The sequence below is a fragment of the Planococcus citri genome, chromosome 5 (assembly GCF_950023065.1).
Source record: "Planococcus citri chromosome 5, ihPlaCitr1.1, whole genome shotgun sequence".
NCBI lineage: Eukaryota > Metazoa > Arthropoda > Insecta > Hemiptera > Pseudococcidae > Planococcus > Planococcus citri.
The window spans coordinates 14,681,733-14,699,431 of record NC_088681.1 but is presented as its reverse complement, the minus strand read 5'-3'; positions in this window follow the sequence as shown (position 1 = coordinate 14,699,431).

Below are 17,699 nucleotides of genomic sequence, written 5' to 3'. Positions count from 1 at the left end.
CCATTATATTGACTCGACTTATACACTGGAACTATTATAGAGCGAAATAAATCGAGAACACACAAATAACTTCGAAACACGTTTATATTGGATTGAAACGCATCGCAATACCAATAATCAGTCTCCATTTAAGGGATGAAAATTGAAGGTTATTTGACTATTATTTCGAGGAAAAAATAGATTTTAGGATACTTAGGTCAATAACGCGAGGGTACTTATCAGAATAAACCTAGGACTGTTGGATACGCGGGTTGCTTAGGTCAATAAACTTAGGTCAATAACACGAGGATGCTTATGTCAATAAGGAAATAATAAAGAACACTTAGGATACAAAACGGAAATAATAAATCGATCTCCACGATAAACTTACAGAAGGCGATCCGAGGTCGATGAGCAATCTCCAACTGTCCACTAGGGGACGCGAAATACGTAATTATTCAATTACGGACTCTCTTTAGTTCTGGGGGTTATTTCGCTGGTCCATATGAGATGATTATAAGGTGAAAGGTCGCCAAGTTGACCTAGACTGGAAACATTACTAGTCCAGAAGTGAAAATATTTCTAAGTCAAAAAGGCGATACTTAGAAAAATGCGGCATCGAAACGAACTTAGAAAGAACGGCCACTGGGTTGGGAGCTAGTCCCAAGCCCATCAACGAACATCGATCTCATACTTAACACAGGAACCGAACCAGAACTTGCACTTTACCGAACAGTACGAGCAGAAAAAAAAGAGTGCCGAGAGAGTTGTTGCTCGGATCGCTTCTTATAAAATTGTGATTTTTAGGAAAAAGAGAGGGTAAGTTGTGCGCGCACCATGGATTATGATTGGCTAAGCGTTACCCCCGGAAGTATTAAGGAACGAATAGGATGTCGAGAATATGACGTAATATTTAGTCGATTGCATCATCTCGGAAGTAATATTTCCGGAAGTTGCGTCATATTTGAGAATAAATAGGTAAAATCGATTAGGTAGGTATACGGGGCAGCAGGTAGGGTCGATCTATAGATGAGTGGTCATTAAAGTCGCATGATTTCAGTGATGGGAAAATTCGACGTCAATCAAATGAGAAAAATGCTAAGTATTTTTCTCCCATTTATCAGTTGATGGATTGTGTCGTAATATTTCTCCCACTTAGGTGGGACGAAATCGGTGTAATTACACACGATGTAGGTCGATTTTTTCTCCCAGTATAGACGCAAGAAAAATGATATTTTTCTCCCAGTATAAGATGGTATAAAATGTTTTCTCCCAGTATAGACGGCTGGTTTCTAATAGCTTTCTGTCACTATAGGTGGGAGAAATCGATTAGTTTTCTCCCAGTATAGATGACATAAATGTGATCATTTTCTCCCATTACAAATGCCCCGATTTATGGTGACATATGAGTGTAGAAAATATGGTATCGTAAATCCAATCAAATAACAGCGGGAAAATGTCCAGGTTGGTTTGGGTATCAATGTCTATACTGGATTGATAATTATAAGTTGAAATTGATTATTTATAAGTTGAATTCGGTTGTTTTATAAGATGAAATGTCGAATATAAATGACCATAATGACCCGATGTATGACCCCCTGCCCCGATTTTCGTACCAGGATTTTAGGAACGAAGAGTGACCTTTAACGTGAAATGCCGAAGGATGATGAGTATATCGGATGTCAATAACCTTCGTACATAGTAAGTTAATAATATTTTACAATCTTAATTCTAAGTTCTTCGAGTGTATAAAAATGAAATTCTTGACTGTATGATTAAAATACCAAAAAATCAAAAGAGAGAATTGAAAAGACAAAATGAAAATTCTTCTCTGTGTAATGACATTTATTTCAGAGGTTTTATTCTTTTCTTAGTAGTTTTTTTTTTTTTTTTTTTTTTTTTAACTTTGGGTGGGGTCAGAGACTCCCATATATACTGAATCGTAATCTCCGTCGGTTAAGTCGTATGACTTTAAAATGAGTGTCGATAATGAGTCTGTAAAATCGGAAGTATAATAATCCAATTTCTTTCGGTGTCGAGTGAGTCCAACGACGATATGAGGTAAGCTTTCAAATATAGCGGCTTTGTCCTTGATGAATCGAACAATAATGATATGACCATTTTGTTTTCCCTGGAACTCATGTATTGTATTGGTCGGGAGTCCGTGTTTTGCCAGAAATGCTTTTTCTTGTTGGGTAAAGGTCAGGTAATGTGCCTCTTTGACGTGTGGAAGCTGTTCAATGCTTACGTATTGATGGAGTTTCATTTCCCGCCGAACTGTCGAAGTAGTGAACATTCCATGTTTGTAGAGATGACACAATAGAAATGATGAAGTTGTAGTACATCGATATGAGGTCGATAGGTATTCAGTTTCATTTATAAGTGCATCTGGAATGGAGCTATGAAATATCGCTGGTATGGGAGATCGATTGATATAGGGAATTTGGTGTGTATCCCCAATCATGATGACAATCCTGGCTGAGCTTTTGCAAATCGCGTACACAATCTGACCAAAGTGTAGCATTGATGCCTCGTCGATAAATAGCCGTTTATAGATGTTTTTGTCGGTGCCCATTAGGTATGAGTCGATAGTACGGAAGCGGTATTTTAACCAGGCGGTATCGATGGGTACTCCAAATTGTACACAGTATCGGGAACGGAAATCTATTGCCGCTTCTCGTGTTGGGAACAACACCAAATCCAAGCTCAGGTAATGGAGATTATTCAGGATATAAGTAGTTTTTCCGCAACCAGGTACTCCTTGAACCATTTTGAAGTATGGTATATGATGGAAATCTAATACGAAACTTTTACAGGTGAAATATAATTCGTAGTCGCTTAATACTTGAGTTTCCTTGGTCACAATGACTATCTGTGAATTCGGTCGAAATGAATCTTCATGGATTTGGTCGAACGGGATCAGGTTTATTCCATCATGTACGTATTTATGGTCATAGCTATTAGGTGGTATAATAAATTTTCGAGTATTTGTGCTGTAAACTCCGATATTGATGCTTGAACATATTTCGGGGATCGATGACGACAACTCTGGGGTTTTGACTATTGATGAATGTATTATTCCAGCTTTCCAGATTGCAATGGCAGAATTTTGATGCCAAATGTATAGTTGTTCATTAGCAGCAGCAATCAATAAATTATTCGCAATCATATGATATGAGATGAAGTTCATGATCGAAACAGAATTCAAACACAACGGATAGAAATAAATTATAATACTGTTTTGAATTATAAGGTGAAAACTAAAATCAGACTTATTTAAATAAAATAATAATAATAAAAATAAAATAATTCTTTATCGATGGTCTGATTGGATGCGACCGATGTGACGTTCTCGGTAGATAGAAGAAGAAGAATTGTCGATGTAGAGGCTGATTATTAATCCGTTATTCGTGTTTTTGTTTTCTTGTTTCAGGACCGCGTAGTTATGAGATGTTTACAGTATGACTGCTGAAATACGAATGGCCGATGATATAACGGGAAGTATACATTATTAGTTGTGAATTTCCAATTGCTTGTCAATACGTGATACTTCGTGAATTAATATCTTCTTTCTCTTTTTGCAGGTCGGTCTGATGATGAATAAGACAATCGTTTAGCCGGTGTTCGGGCTGGAGTTCGTCGACTATTCCGAGAAGATGATGTTGAAGCTGGAATTCGATGTCGATGTTCATATGTTCTTCGCGTTGGAGCTGAATTACGCTGTCATTTTACCATCAAGTTTGAAGCTAATCGTGTAATTAACCCCAATGCCGTTTCTAATACAATATTTAATGGGTGTTTCGGTGTTTTCACAGAAGTGTCATCCGGATTATATCTGTCAAGGATTTCTTCTACTTCTTCGACATAAGTTATTTCTCCGGAGTTGCTCAATGTCGGAAGATTATTCTGAAGGAAATCACGGAACATTCGGCATCGTTCATAGTGCTCTGGAATCGTCGACGGTGGCAGAATCACAATATTCTTTACCTTGGAATCGAGAAGATATTTGACCAGTCGTATTGTTTCAATTTTCATCATTGATACGGGAGTTGTGGTCGTAAGATCAATATCTCCAATGGATAATAGGACACAGGTAGGAAACTTAACGACGTACTTCTTGAGATTTTCTAATATCGTTGCAGCCGTGTGTGTTCGTCCAAGGAATAAGTTTTGCCTTTTTCTGTTATCTAGAGACAATACCGAATTTGCTAAGTCGTAGCATATTCCGTCGCCGATTACCATATACTGCTGGAAGAAAAATGTCAGCTCTCTTAATTTATCAACATCTTTGGTCTGGTAAAATGTCGCAGTCATCATATATTCCATTTCCTGAACATCTTTCAAGTCTCTGGATAGGATATCTGGTACAGTTCAATCGATATAAGTTGGTAAGTACTGCAATAAATCGTGATAGTCTCTAAAACCCAGAATCGCATTATCTCGGGTCGTTAATTGAGCGAATTCTCCAGGTCTTGGTATACCTTTAATAATGAATGGCTGTCGATTTGATGAACGTCGCTGAGATTGTTCGGTTCGTCGTATTTTCGGAATTATATATCTCGAACTGGATGGCTGAACTGGAGTCGGTGTTTTCGAGCTGCATACTGCCAGATAGGGTGTTTCTAAATCTTCGGAAGTTTCGGATGAAATCGGTTCAGCACAGGTACGTGTTATAGTATGGCTTACATTATTTTCGTTCAATATAGTTGCATTTTTTATAACGACACTCCCTGAAATCACGCTATCTGATATTCTTTCAGCTACATTTGTACGTTGATCGTTCTCGTTGATGCTTGTCGTAGATTTTGGCTCAGCTTTGATCGCAGCAATTATCGGTGTAATCGTAATCGGATTCGAGGGAGTAGTCGATGTTGTAACTTTCGAAATCGCTTCAATCACCGTAGCCGCTGAATCGTCGTCACTCTCAAGAGAAGAAGTATCCAGGTCGATGGTATCCGGATCGTCGTTTGTCATCGGTTGGTTTTCGACAATATCGTCAGTGATTTGGTTCTTCGGAACTTGATAATGATCGTCGATGAATTTTACGATAAAACCGTGGCTTTTAATTAAATCTCTCTCGAGTTCGTCAATTCTTTTTAGATACTGTAAATTCTCTTTGTGAAGTCGATGATTCTGATCGAAATAAAACGATTTTTCCTCTTGTATCTGGATTATTTGTCGACGAATGGAATTATTAACGACTAGACGAAGCGATTCTCCGATTGGCTGCTTTAATAATGAAATGATGTAAGATTTCTTGATGTTGATTTTCATGCCGCATTTTTTGCCATCTTCTGGATCAACGTATGTGCATATCAGAGGATCATTTTTCTCGTCAAGTGCGTTAGCGCAAACTAAATGATAGGTATGATGACAGGAATCAGCCGATATTACCGAATTCGTACTGCAGTGTTCACTGGGCGGCATCGCTAGCGAATTTTGACAACCAACGCAGGCTGCGATCTTTACCGATAATTCACCAAGAAATGTCATTTCTATCGAACGAAGATACGCCTATTAGATGAGTCGAAAAATCCAAAATCCGAATAGGTATTTATAAGATGAATTTTACCTTGATAGAACTACGTTGAATTACGAATTGATTATAAGATGTAATCAGCTTAAATCTCCAGGACTATAAGATGTTTGAACACAGTTCTCACGTAAGTATAAAATGAACCAGCTTACACAGAAGTTAGAATAATAATACTGCTTCGTGTTGCAAACTGAAAAGGTCGAGTCGCAAAAGTCGTTGATATGCGCGCGTCGTTCGGCGAACGAGTTGAATGAACCAAACAAAATGGCGTAACGTTTAATAAAAGGGTTCAACGTTGTCGTAGTAATAGTTGCGCACTTTGTCGTATGTAGCGTATTTCAGTTTGCATTTTTGTCAAATTTTGTCATTTTTACATCGATTTTGGTATCATCGTTTAAATCCACGTTATCAGATGAACAAATGGCAAACACTTTTTCAAAGCAAAATACTATAAGCTGGTACTTACGTGATCAATTTCTTCTTTTTTCTGGATTCAACGTAAAATTCCATCAAGTGTATTGGAGACGAGATTCGGTAGGTACTTCCGAGTGTACCAGATGGGGATGCCTATCGGTGAAAATCGTCGTTAGTTTTATTAGTTGTTATGTAATTTATAAGATGTAAATTTCTCAAAATTTACTTATAAGTTGTTATTTCGTTATAAGTTGTGAATTCTGAGAATTATGAGATGTAAATAAACTGGATCAATACTCGACACGTTTCAATATTATTTATTTCAATCGTGAAAAATGAGAAAGAAGGCTTATTTCTAAAGAAAAAGAGGCGGAATTTTTTCATCGCCGAGTCGACAGCTTAATCTAGTCAAACAAAAACTAAATTAGTCGATACTTAATGGCTAAAAAGCCGATCACTATTTACAGGTTCACTGAGTGAACTAAATGGACTACTGGTCCCTAAATCTAACTAATAGTAAGTCGCAGAGCGACGAAACACGAAAATATTCACAAAACACGAAAAATAAAGCTTAAATCTAATAGGTATACAAAAAAAAATTCACGAACAAAAAATTATTAGATGTCTTCTTTTTGGACCTCTCGTCGATGTTATTATGGATTTCGCCATTGACAAGGGTTGAAATCGTGTCGGGAATTCAATTATAAGGTGGATCAACTCTTACAGGCAGCTTTCGATGTGCCAAGATCGATTTATTTGATGGACGAGAGGTCGATGGTCGTAGAGTTTGACTAGATAGGTCGATTTAAAAGGTCGCTGGTCGATTAATTTTCATCTTCGTCGGAATGAAGCTGGTCTTCGTCGTTATTAGGATCGATTTCGGGCTGAGGAAGCGGCTGACCATGAAGAAACGGAGCGAGGAACTGAATAACGTCGTAATTGATGAAGGGATGGACGAACAGATTACCCGGACGGTCGGTGCGATATGGCTCCATCCTGTCGATTACCGGTTCGAGTTCGTGAATATATCGAATCAAATGAGTATTTAATTCCCTCGCCGGTCCCCGTCGTAGCCATTGCCGGTAATTCAATCGTCTGTTCAATTCGTCTCGTGCGGTTCGTCGAGGAGCTATCGGTGTCGGTAGGATGAAAATCTGTCGTGTATTAGGGCCAAGAAGTCGTCGTAGGACGTCGATGGTGTGTCCTCTAATGGATGCTTCCGTCTCATCCGGTTTCATGATGTTATGCCCACCGAACGAAACCAATAGGTATTCTGGGATAAAAGTGATGTGAGTAATAAGATTAAACAAACATCTCTGGTCCGATAGGAATGCTCCTCCAACCTCGCTGCTATCCCATTTCGCTTTCAAATATGTGTCGTGTCTTAACGGCTCGCCAGCGACACTATGGGCGACTCCGTCGCCGATGACCATCCAGTTATTGATGAATAAACAAAAAATTTCTTCGTCCGTTTTCTTCGAGATTGCCTTAAAAATTGACACGTAGTCAATTTGTCGATCAAATTCGTAGTATCGAGCTTCTTCGCGGTTGAGAGGGGTCGTAAAAAAGAAACCTCGTCGATGTAAGATGTCGGTGTTATTGGTCATGCGGTTGGGGAAGACTCCATATTGATACAAGTGACCGTCGAATGCTTCGTAGCGCGGAATTGGTCGAATGTCGGTGATTCTTTCCATTGGGTAGTCGTCGTCGATGCGGAAATTTCGTAGATTCCATCCTCTCCACATATGGTCATTTCCGATCACCGCTACTCGGTCGTTCGCTCGTGCGACCACTGCGGGATGGATGTTTCCGATGTCTTCAACGTGATCAACCGGCTGCATTTGGAGAGGTTCTCCGGCGGCTTCTCCGTTTTCGGCGTTTTCTTCATTTCCACCGATTTCTTCAATACCCTCGTCAATTGGTTCATCGGCAGCGACGTTTTCATTATTTACATTTTCGATCCCTGCGGCTGGTTGATTATGCGGTTCGTTGGCGGGTGGTTGATTCGATTCCTCCATGGCAAGATTTCGGTCGATTTGGTGTACCGGCGCGTGGCTCACTACGTTGGAGATAACTAAATGTGGGTTATTATCGCCGTTAATCGGAACTTCCACTACGTCATCGTCGGACATTGGTTCTTCGCCTATGATCATCACGTCTGAGTCGGTACTTTCCGCATCGTCGAATTGGCCGTTATCGTCGTTGTTCTGATCGATGTTTTCATGATGACCATTTTCAATCGCCATTCTGGCCGCGTCGTTTTCTCGATTGATCCCGCCAATCCGTCGTAAATCTTCTCGGCCGAGTACGACCGGTTGCTGTTCCGCTGAATGATTATGGTGACGTCTGGAAGTTCCTCGTCTCTCTACTTGGTATGGTCGTTCAGCGTTGGCGTTCGGGAACTGACGATCGTTGACGTTGACTAAAGGTAATACTACCGCAAAACCGTTTCCAATGTCGACATTAATTTGTCGATTTAAACGAGGGTCTCGTCGTGATGTTATCGGAGCGGCTTCTCCCAAATTCGGCTCGACAAGGACTGGAACCGCTGCTGGAGGATCGTCATTTAATCTCCAATTTGGCTCGGGTACGTGTCGTTGGGAGATTGGTCCCTGTAATCTTCGTGCCATTTCCCGCAATCGCTCGTTAACCCGTTCGTCGACTTGACGTTCTTCATGTAACATGCGTATAAGATGGTTAGTGATATAAGTTGGAAAATTAATATACTTATTATTAGATGTCATTATCGTCTTACCCATTTCTCCGTTGAGTTCATCGATAGTACGGCGGGCAGTATCTATATCTTCCTCCAGGCGACGGTTTGCTCCACGGATTTGGTTCATAGCGATGTTTTCTTCGGTTAACCGGGCTATCTCTCTTTGAGCGTTGTCGAGTTGCGTCCTTCGCAGATCATGGTCGTTAAGTCGGGTCGATAAAGTTTCGAGTTCGGTTTGAAGGTCGGTGATTCTCTGCTGATACGTTGAAATATCTTGATCCATTGCCGTGTTCTCGGCTCGGGCGTTGGTGATAATATCGTTGAGGTTAGCGATCTGTTGGTCGCGTCTTGTCTGTTCTTCAGTGATATGCTCTACATGAGCTTCCAAGACTCGTATCCGTTGTTGGTACTCATGGTTGTCGTCATTACCAACAGGGAGATTGATTACACCGAAACGGAAACTTAATGGATGTTGTTCAGAATACGTAAGTCGAGCATTACAGTCGCGATGTTGGCAGTAGATCTCGGGTTCGACAATGTTCCCGCGGAAGTCAGTATTTTGGGTTAAACCCCTCAGACAGCCAAGATGATAAACATGATCGCAGTTTGGATTTTTCACGACGACGTGGTCTGGCGTAAAAGTGAAGCCGCATAATTGGCAAACTGCCCGAATCTCCTGCCGTGGATTGTCGATCTCCATGATACTATCAACATATAAGATGGCACTATGGTTAGAATTAGAAGGTATAACATTATTTTGATTAATAGAGATATTATGGGGATTTATGAGTTGCCACCTCTCGTCTGGACCGCCTTCAATTAGCGAACAATGAGTTCGTTCGTCAGTGTCGGAGATTCCGTTGAAGTTGTGCGTATTGGAATGGAAACTGACCGTATCTTCGATCATTTGTCGCTGAGCGACGGCGATATCGTCTAAATAGGTTTGAACAGGATAAATGGGTCGATTATTGTTGATATAAAGTGATTGATTTGATAGTTCCAAACTATCGGACGGAAAATTATTAGCTGTAGTCATACCGATATCGTCGGTATGAGTTGAGTTATTAGTTGGTTCAATATGAACGGTCGATTGAGTAGATGATTCCGCTGAATCGGAGGGAAATAGTCGATTTCTAACTGCGATGATGTCCTCGATAGATGATTTCTCACTTGTCAAAATGTCGGCTTCAGTTCGGAGACGTATATTCTTTTCGTATTCTTGAATGATCACTTCACAAGTTTTTCGATGTCGCTTCTCTATTTCGTAGAGTTCTTTGATGGCGTCTCGACATAACAGCGAAAAATCAATCAATTCGTTAGGCATCTTGAATGGATGATCTATGAAGAAATCTACGTTATCGTTACCAGTATCTGAATTGTCATTTATATAATTATTAGATGATATCGGTATAAGTTGTTTAAGGGGAATATTTTCGATCCCGTGTTCTTCAATTTTGTCAACAGTAGCTTGTATTTGGGACCGATATGCGTCTCGAATTTTGTTCACCACATTTTGACGTTCGTTGTTCATGTTACTGAAACTACTCTTTGCTTCTTGACAAAATTGTATTATGTCTGGATTTTGTTCGATTGTCGGGTTTTCGTCGTAGTATCCATCTATATTGTTCATTAATCGATCGTAGGTCATTAATCCATCGAGAAATTTCTTTCGATTGGTCGTTCGTATGGTGTAAAACAGCGAATCAGCCTCTCTATATGCGTCAAGTAATTCTTCCTTGATTTTATGCTCCTTTCGCTTTTGTTTATTTTCCTCATATCTTACAGCGATATCTTCTCGTATGAAATTCCATTTGCATCTAGATTTTTCCATCTTTCGTAGTACTATGTGGCAGATGAATGTGAAGTCGATAAAATCATAAGGTGTCATGTTCCTAACGTCGATCAACAGTCTTTTTTCAGGATTTCTGTATTTGATTAGATTATCGATCGGCGTATCGAGTAAATCGGCTGATTTTAGAGCGAGTAGTTTCGGTAGAATATTGGAATCGTATACCACTAGTGCGTTTTCGAACAATCGTCGATATTTGGTATATGCTTCATCAATTATAGTCATCATTCTTTTTGTATCTTTCTTGAGGTTTAATCCGCAATGATCACTGAAACTAGGATCTTTCGTGGATATAATACTGACGTCTAAATCTTCGTATATTTTTCCCAATTTATTGATTACGGTCATCCATTCATAGTGGAATTGTTCGAAAGTCGATTTCATCTTGATATAATCAGCACTCGCGTTCGTTGCCGCTTCGATCAGTTTTTCTTTTGATAACATATTCGATGGCGATATTAGCTCTTCGGTTGGCTTTCGCATTGATTCGAATTCCTTTACTGCTTTCTTTCCGATACATTTCGATGCTTTTTCATTACCTTCGATTTTCCGTTCAAAGTTCTCCCAAATTCCTTCGCAGAATTCATTTCGTCGAGCTATAGCTTCATTGAAAATACTTGTTGCATTATTGCATATGGATTCGAGCGGTTCGAAGTTCTTCTTGATCTGATTACAAAATTCATCTCGTCGATCGACTGTTTCCTTGAAGTCGTTGATAGTATCATTACAGATGGATTTGAGTGAATATGTCGTTTTGGAAAGATCGACTACTGGTAATTCGCGGTATGAACTGGGTTCCATCACAACTTCGCCTGGGTCTGATGAAACTTCAGAAATTGATCGATATCGTTTCTGTCCGCGTGGAATATTGGTCGATTGATCAGTATTATGAGATGAATCATTAGTCGAATGAGTCGACGTAATTGGAATTGAATCATTCGTTGACGCTTCGATGTGGGCTCGTTCATAAGGCTCGAAAAATCGGTTTACTCGTTCATCGATTTTGTCTCGTCGTAATTCAGCCTCTGATTTTGAATTTTCTTCATTGATGGTTTCTTTTTTCGAATTATTAGCTGGCTTAGGCGAGTTGATATGATGGTAATTTATGTCCCATACTGTTCCAGTTTGATGATGATGCTCTTCGATGGTTTCAAATATTTCATTCCACGAATGTTTATGTCCAGGATAAAAAGCGATGTCGATTTCACAACCAAAAACCGGGCAATTGATCCATCTTCTTCGTGATGATCTTGGGATTCGAAATGGGTCTTCCTTTCGTGGCTCTGGATCAACCGTTGGTCGTTGTTTGCGCTCGGCTCGAAGTTTTCTCATCATTATGTTGTGCTTTTCCATCATTGACATAGGAGCTCCCTGTCGTCGATCGTCTTCCGTTCGTTTCTCGTAAGCAGTCCACGCTCGTTTGTATTCTAGGTGTTGGTCTTGGGTCATGACGATGAATTCAGCATATCTCATGTGGTATCTTGGACAGCAATGATCATCGTCTTCGCACTCCGGAAATGGGCATGTTGCAGGAACGGGAGTTTTCTTCTCAGCCAGTCGTCGTTTTGCTAATATTTTGAGTTGATCCATTAGGCGGGAGCGTCGGCTTTCTTCTCGCTGTTCTTTTTCGTGTGTGTACATTTTCGGATTTCGAATTTCATGATGTTCGTAGAATTGATCGATGTCGTATTCTCGATCCCAGCCTAATTGCTTCCATCGATACATTAAATTGTCGTAGGTATGTTCGCTGGGCATACATCCTTCGTCGAGATTGAAATCAACTGAATTCGGCGATACTGGTCGGTCTCGTGGCGGTTTGTCGATGTCGTTGGGTCCATATAGCGCTAATTCTTGATTATAAATCTTCGCAAAGTTACCTCGAGTTAAATCTCCGGATCTATCGAGCTTTTGGAAAACTCTATCGTGAATGAATTTCGTTGGAAAGTTCCAGGAACCGTGTTCCAGAATATCATCGGTGACTGGCGAATTGGGTCGGCTTAACACTTTTCTATTGTCGGTTTGATATTTCAAGTTGTAATCGCGTCGATAATCCTCGTAACTGTAGCTCGTATCTAGGCCGGCGTGAAATAGCTCGTTCAAAATTCCATCATATTGATGAATAGTCGGTATATTTCGTTCGGTCTTCGGAAAATCCATGATCTTCTCGTATTCAGAGATTTCGTCGGTTGAATCCTTCTTCTTTCCGTAGTATCGTCGACAATAATCATAACAGTATCGATCAAAGGAATATGGTCGATGATGTCCAGCGTCGTCGAGTCGTTGTTTGATTTCTTTGTAATGATCAGCATTTGGTTTTCCATACGAGTTTTCAGAAAAGGTAACTGAGTTATCAGATGAGCTATCGGTGTCGGATTCTGGATCTTTCGCTGATTGATGAATGTCGATGTCTTCGCATGATGATGAACACGAGGATACAAGCGAGTATCCAGACGAGAGTGGCAGACGAGGTGATTTGGGGCGTTTATCGGTCATAGTGGGTAAATATGGTAAGCTACTTAATGCAGTTTGATATGGCAATCGTTTATACGAATAAACAATACCATTAATCATGCAAAATTATAAGATGAAATATTATAAGATGAATATTTACCAAAATTATTCCGGATATTTTCGCCGACGAATGACAAAAACTAACGCCTCGTATTACGAAAAATTCGTCCAACTTAGAAAATTCCACGAACGTCTGATCGCCAAACTATTAGATGTGAAAAACACGTCGTTAATACAGGAAAATTATTATTATTAGCTGATACTAGCGAACGATATTTATTACCTTATTAATTGGCTATGAGATGACGAAAAAACTTCTTTACGCAGCTGGAGGTAGTCCGACAGGCAACTTCCGACGTAAACGCAGATACTCAAATAAGACCTCGACTGAATGGTCAATCTCAATCGTTGGATCAATCTTGACGAACTATAAGACAGATTTGTCGATTATTTATCTAGTACTATCACCGAATTAAAATATGGAACAGAGCGTCGATGGAGATTATACGACTCTAAAAAAAAAATATCTACAGCAAATTATAAGGTGTTTTCTTCGATTATTTTCTATCGAAACACAGGGTGTTTCATAAATGTCGTAACATAGTCGTAATAAAATCTCCACCGAACCACAGCATGCTTTGTGTAGAATCACCGAAAATTCACTTTTGGTTGATATAAAAATAATCACTCGTAAATATGAATAATTATTCGTTGCATTACTTACTCAGATCGAACCGCTGAAATCGACAAATACCAAAATCTTGAAAATTGACACCAATTAAAGATGGCGTAAGGACGCACAAAACGTATGCTAACGAACAAAATTTTCGAATTAGAATAATTGACTTATTAGATGAAATGCAGTCGTCGTAAAATATAAGTTGAAAACCGATTGACTCACCTTTGACAATAAACCACAATTAATTCAAATAACGCAAAATTAAATCCAAATATGGACGCATAAAAATTCGAAAGAAGGCAAACGTAGTATACACTTTAAAAGGCACATTAATAATGAGCGCTGAGTGCTGGTGGTGTAATCGGTTCGATCGACGAAATCTGCGCAGTCAGTTCCAGGAATCGATAAGGAGCTCGTCTTTGTATGAGTTGGCATATGGGCGGGCGGGGGTGAAATGTGTTTCCCCTCTCCGCGCGGGTGCGTTTCGAATTCGGTTTCTCTGTCAGCAGCGTTGATGGTAGTTCGATTGAGTAAATAATAACAACTTTTTCAGAGTGAAATCTTTATTTTCAAATACGCAATGGAAATAATTACACGAATAAGATCTTCCATAATGGGTAAGTCGATTGGTAATAAGAATCGGTCGATGAAGATACAGGTCGGTGTGACAGGATGATGCTGCGATTTATTTCTTCTATTTGTTTCAGGTTATCAGTTGTATCGGTCCGGTGAAAAATCTTGAGTATGACGGACGAGTCGGTAGGCTAATTCAGCGTGGATCAATGGATGACAATAGTAATTTCCTTTCGAATCTCGATAGCAAGGATCTGCCTTGTCCATTACTTCACAAAAAGTATGTCCATATTCAATCGTAGTAGGGCTGATTCGAGGTAATTCGTACTGTAAGAAATTTCGGTATCTTTTACGTAATGCTCTGTCTGGAATTATCGGTGAGTTGATATTGGGAAGTACAAGGATCTCTTCAGCTCCTTCGGTAATTAAGTACGATATTAATTCCTTGGTATTGTAACAAGCTCGTTGAAATGATTCCTTCAATAAATCATGACTTCCTTCTGTAATGATGATTTTCGGTGGAATAACGATCTTGTGTCGGCGTAAATTGAACAATAATCGTTTAGCTGAGAGATTGTTTCCGGATATTTTCGATAAATCCCAAGCTTTTCTGAGTCGAGCGTCGGTATTGAATATTTCGCGTATTACTCCATGGGCTACTCCGTCTCCGATTATCCACCATCCGTTGATGAATGCATGTACGATGTTGGTTCCATCATAACGAGAGATCGATCGATATCGGCTGATAAATAGGTGTTGATGGACGAAATGGTAATAATCTGGCATATTAATCGGCAGCATTGGACCCCATCGACACCCATCCTCTCTCAGTTTATCTTCGAGGTTCTCAAAATTAATCGGTAAAATAACGTCCTGATAGGTACCATCAAATCGACGTAATCGTACTAAATTTTGTTCTTCATCGACAATTCGTGCATCGTGAACTTCCGGTAAATCCATATTAGGTGCAATTCGGTGAAACATCGTTGTTATTAAGTGAACGAATTTCGGTAAGTGCTTCTATGTACACTAGACGGGGCTTCCAATCAGTGAAATTCGTTGAAAAATTGTGAAATTCTTATAAGTTGAAAATGAAATTATAAGTTGAAAATTAAAATCTTCTAATTACAAATCGGTAATTAAATAATAAAATCTGGTAGAAAAATAAAAAGTCGTATTCTCTCCGGTTGATATTGTCTAAATTGAACTTTCGAACTCAGTGATTGTTCTATTATTAGGTGTTGTCGAAGGAGATGTCTGGTCAGAAGTAGCTTCAAAAAACGATTGAACTCCTTTTGCAATATCCTTTGAATAGTCCCGGTGAATAGACTCTTCGGTAGTGGGGAGGATTGAACCCCAATCTGGGAGCGCAGAAAAAATGTATGTAAAACGCATCCTTTGTTCACGATTCAACAGGTTTAGTATAATAAAATTGACGCTTTTATATTTCTTCTTCAGAATATTCGTCGTATCCTCCGGTAAATCTGTATTTTCGTTATAATCGATTCTTTTGGTATGTTTTCGCATCCGCATTCGATTTTCGGCTTCCTTCCTTAGGTTTTCTCTCTCTGGCTGATCTGGGATTACTCGTGTTAGGACGATATTGAATTGTTTGCATCCTTCTGGAGTTGGATCCTTTCGAAACTTCTTCCGTATATGGTCGAATTCTTCCAGCTTCTCTCCTTCGTTCATCTCATCAAACGTACGTGCATTTTTCTTCTTAGGCGTTTCAATTTCTTTGATGTATTTTTCCAGGAGGTCCTTGTGTTCAGCAAATTGATATATCCGCTTACGCAAAGATCTATCGTCAAATTTAGATCATAATTTTGGCTCTTTGCGTAAAATCTTCAGGTGGTAGAGATTTAAATAAGTCGATATTTGGCGAACGTTGATGAGGCGCCTATCATCTTTGTCTCCAATTTTCTGCACTTCGTAACAATTTCTACCGACGTGTGATACGACCACAAATGGCCCATAACGTTTCGGATACAATTTCGTTGATGTTCCTTTATCGCTTGATGATTGTGCATGATTAGTTATCATAACTAATTCTCCTGGTTGAAATATACGTGGATCGCCGTATCGTTTGTTATGTCTTTGCTCGTTGGTTTGATGTTTTATTTCTTTTCGTTCTTTTATTAGTCGAATAAGTGCCTGGTGATTAGTCAGCGAATCGATTCGAGTGATATCTAATTCTTCGGTGTATACAGCTTTCCTTGCCAATGCGTCAGCGGTAAAATTTCCAAAGTCGGTCTGTCGGGCATATACGTGTACTAGTTGGAATTCCTCGAATTGGTTTTTTAGATTAAGTATTTCTTCGAAAATATCCTTATGGTGTACAGGTTTATTAGCTGAATTTTTCCATTTGTTTTCAGACCATTTGACGAAGGTGTCGTTGACAGCTGAGGTGAGATACTACGAATCCGAAATTACCCACAGTTTTCTGACGTCGTTGAACAGCATGATCTTCATAGCGGTGAGTAGCGCCATCGCTTCGGCGAGATTATTGGTCAACGAGTAATTAGAATTCGTGATTCTTTGTGATATGTTCTTTTTTCCTTCAGGATGCCAGCATATACAGATTCCTGCTATCGCCTTCGGTGATCCATTATCAGCGCAAGCTCCGTCGATTGAAATCCATGCAAATCCGTCTGATGCAATTAAAACGTCATTTGGAATGTCTAATTTGTTGATGAATAACTCGTCGCTGGTAATTGACGGTGGATTTCGTTTATCTTTTTGTTCTTGAAGTCGTTTGAGATGATATTTGGCATTAATCGTGTATTTTTCCGCAGGAAGTTCGTTGTTGAAATCGTCTATGCCCCAGGCTTCGTTTGGAGGAATGTCGACGTCATTAGGCGTGTTGTTGATTTCAGCTTCGATTTCAGCAATAAATACACTCCATCCGTGATGGGAATAAGCTCCGTCTGAACAGGTATTCATCTTGATTCTCAATCGCTGACCAATATCTCTCATCGCCCTTTCGACTAAATTCGACTGTGGGTTATAAGCTGTAGAATGGCTGAGTTTAATTTTGTATTTCTTCATTAGGTCCTTCCACAGGGTATTCGTGAATTGAGTCGCATTGTCGGTTACGATTCTGGCTATTTTCAATCCTTTTTGTTCTATATGGTTGATGACGGGTTCCATCGCTTCGACTACTGTTTCTTGTTTTATGTCTAACAGTGTACGAATCCATGTTTTTCCAGTCAGGACGTCCTTTGAAACAAGTAGGTATCTCGGCTGGTCCGAATAATTGGCAATTGGTCCCAGTATATCGACAGAAACGACATTTCCTAATCCGTGTGAAATAATCCGGGCATATTCGATTGGTTTCTTCTCGGAATAAATCTTATTCGCTTTGCAGTGCAAACACTCTCCAGTTATGAATCGAATATAATATTTCGCATTTGCTGAATAATATAGACGTCGAAAAATCGCC